The sequence below is a fragment of the Cebus imitator genome, unplaced genomic scaffold (assembly GCF_001604975.1).
Source record: "Cebus imitator isolate Cc_AM_T3 unplaced genomic scaffold, Cebus_imitator-1.0 Scaffold4, whole genome shotgun sequence".
Lineage (NCBI taxonomy): Eukaryota > Metazoa > Chordata > Mammalia > Primates > Cebidae > Cebus > Cebus imitator.
This window is the reverse complement of record NW_016107319.1, coordinates 12608624-12611893: the sequence shown is the minus strand read 5'-3', so window position 1 is coordinate 12611893 and position 3270 is coordinate 12608624. Positions and strand designations below refer to the sequence as shown.

At 48.4% G+C, this 3270-nt stretch overlaps 1 pseudogene; it reads left to right on the top strand.

Annotated features, from left to right (window-relative positions):
- The first annotated feature begins 394 nt into the window (after window positions 1-394).
- Window positions 395-1796, top strand: LOC108308859 (annotated as a pseudogene).
- The last annotated feature ends 1474 nt before the right edge of the window (window positions 1797-3270 follow it).

Genomic DNA, 3270 nt, shown 5'->3' with positions numbered 1-3270 from the left:
GTCTGTTGGGGCATTTGGTTCCTGGTTCACAGATGGTGCCTTCTCTCTGTGTCCTCACATGGTAGAAGGGACAGCCAAGCTACCTTGGGCCTCTTTTATAAGGATGCTAATTCCATTCATGAGTAGTCCGCTCTCATGACCTAATCACCTCCCAAAAGGCCACTCTTCTGATATCATCACTTTGGTTTAGAATTTCAACATATGAATTCTGGGGAGACACCAACATTCAGACTGTAGACTGTAATGGCTTGCTTGTATCTATACCCCATTCCAGAACCTTGCAAGGATATTCACTTTCTTCTACCCTGAACTGCATTAAACTAAAATGTCTGGTGGTCTCTGCTCTCCATCAGCATTGCAAGTTGAGATTCTACTTGTTTCCTTGTAGGCGTGGCCTGCCCAGTGCCTGTCCCCTGACTGAGGCCCAGCCCCCTTCACCCGTGCCCATCACCAGTGCCACCAGCATGTCTGACAAACTGCCCTACAAAGTTGCTGACATTGGGCTGGCTGCCTGGGGGCGCAAGGCCCTGGATATTGTGGAGAACAACATTCTGGGCCTGATGTGCTTGCATGAGCCGTACTTGGCCTCCAAGCCATTGAAGGGCACCCGCATCGCCGGCTGCTTGCACATGACCGTGAAGACAGCCGTCCTCATTGAGACCCTCATCGCCCTGGGTGCTGAGGTGCGGTGGTCAAGCTGCAACATCTTCTCCACCCAGGACCATGCAGCAGCTGACATTGCCAACGCTGGCATTCCAGCGTATGCCTGGAAGAGTGAAACTGACAAGGTGTACCTGTGGTGCACTGAGCAGATGCTGTACTTCAAAGACAGGCCCCTCAACATGATTCTGGACAACGGGGTCGACCTCACCAACCTCATGCACACCAAGTACCCGCAGCTCCTGTCTGGCATCTGAGGCATCTCCGAGGAGACTGTGACTGGGGTCCACAACCTCTACAAGATGAAGGCCAGTGGGATCCTGAAGGTGCCTGCCATCAATGTCAATGATTCCGTCACCAAGAACAAGTTTGACAACCTCTATGGCTGCCAGGAGTCCCTCATAGATGGCATCAAGCTGGCCACAGATGTGATGATTGCCAGCAAGGTAGTGGTGGTAGTTAGCAGGCTATGGCAATGTGGGCAAGGGCTGTGCCCAGGCCCTGCAGGGTTTTGGGGCCTGTGTCATCATCACCGAGATTGACCCCATCAACGCACTGTAGGCTGTCATGGAGGGCTATGAGGTGACCACCATGGATGAGGCCTGTCAGGAGGGCAACATCTTTGTCAACACCACAGGCTGTGTTGACATCATCCTTGGTCAGCACTTTGAGCAGATGAAGGATGATGCCATCATGTGTAACACTGGACACTTTGACTTGGAGATTTGACTTGGAACACTGTAGAGAAGGTGAACATCAAGCTGCAGGTGGACCAGTACCAGCTGAAGAATGGGTGCCACATCATCCTGCTGGCTGAGGGTCGGCTGGTCAACTTGGGTTGTGCCATGGACCACCTCAGCTTCATGATGAGTAACTCCTTCACCAACCAGGTGATGGCACAGATCGAGCTGTGGACCCACCCAGACAAGTACCCTGTTGGGGTTCACTTCCTGCCCCAAAAGCTGGATGAGGCAGTGGCTGATGCCCACCTGGGCAAGCTGAGCATGGAATTGACCAAGCTGACTGAGAAGTAAGCCTAGTACCTGGGCATGTCCCGTAATGGCCCCTTCAAGCCAGATCACTACTGCTACTGAGAGCCAGGTCTGCGCTTTGCCTTCCAGCTGCTGTCCTTGCCCAGGCCCGCCTCTCCTCCCTAAGAACAAACAGCATCAACTTTGTGATTGATTTATCAGTGTCCCCCATGAACTCTCTGGGGCCAGTCACTCAGTGGTCTCTGCTGCAGCCCTCATATGGTTCCAGGGGTGGCAGTGAGAACTGAGAGGTCCTTCCTCAAGCCTCGGTCATGATGGCGGTACCAGCCACAGGGAACCATGAGCTCAGTGGTCTTGGAACTGCTTACTAAGTAAGTCCTTCCTTAGCCTCAAAGTCAGTAGTGGAGTCACAAAGCCCATGCATTTTGTCATCTAGGCCTTCACCTGGTCTGTGGACTTAGACCTGTGTGCTTGGTTTACAGGTTCAATGGTTCCTCAGTGCATGGCAGATGAGAAGGAGCTATATTAAAGGGCAAAGAGGAACTGCTGTTTGAATTTTCCTCAGAGCCTGACTTAGTTCTGGGCCTTCTTTTAAACCTCATAACAATGAGATTAGTACTTTAGTCCCTGTTTTACAGGGGTTAGAATAGACTATTAAGGGGCAACTGAGAAAGAACAGAAAAGTGACAGTTAGAGGTTGAGAGGAGTCAGAAAAACATAAAAGCAGACATAGACCTGCCACCACTTTATAACTAGATGGTTTCTATCACAACTCTGGATCAAAAAGATAATAATTTGGCCTATGATGTTTATAATGTTAAAAGAAAGCAGGAATGTGGGTAAATAAAAATCTTGGTGCCTAAAAGAAAAAAAGAAAGAAATTCTACTTGTTTGTATTTATTATTTGATATAGGTAAGTCTCACCCTTGACCCTGCATGCTCTTTGAGTTGAGTCAGAAAAATATATTTGACAAGTTTCATGCAAGTTTCACCCTCTCTTCCCACTAAGCCTTCACATATTCACACTAGCTCTGATCAGAATACCCTCCCAATTCCTTTTCAGAAACACTCTCATTCTTTGGTCACAACCTGACTCACCTCACTAGTGGGCTGTCTTCAGATTTGGCTGACTGAGATAAGTATATCTTTAGGGGTTACACTATATCCATTATCTCTCTTCTAGATTACTTATTGTTAAATTATGTTCTCTTTTTTGTTTTCCTTATATGGATTTTATAATGTAAAAAAAAATATTGTAGGTATAGTCTTTGGTCCCACAAATTTTAAAAGCCATGTATAGCATGCTGGCCACCATAGGATAGAATATTCCAGGGTATGGACTGGGTGCAGTGGCTCATGACTGTAATCCCAGAACTTTGGGAGGCTGAGGTGGGTGGATGACGAGGTAAAGAGATTGAGACCATCCTAGAAATGGTGAAACCCCATCTCTACTAAAAATACAAAAATTAGCTGGGCATGGTGGTGCACGCCTGTAGTCCAAGCTACTCAGGAGGCTGAGGCAGGAGGATCACTTGAACCTGGGAGGTGGAGGTTGCAATGAGCTGAGAGAGTGCAACTGCGCTCCAGCCTGGTGACAGAGCAAGACTCCATCAAAAAA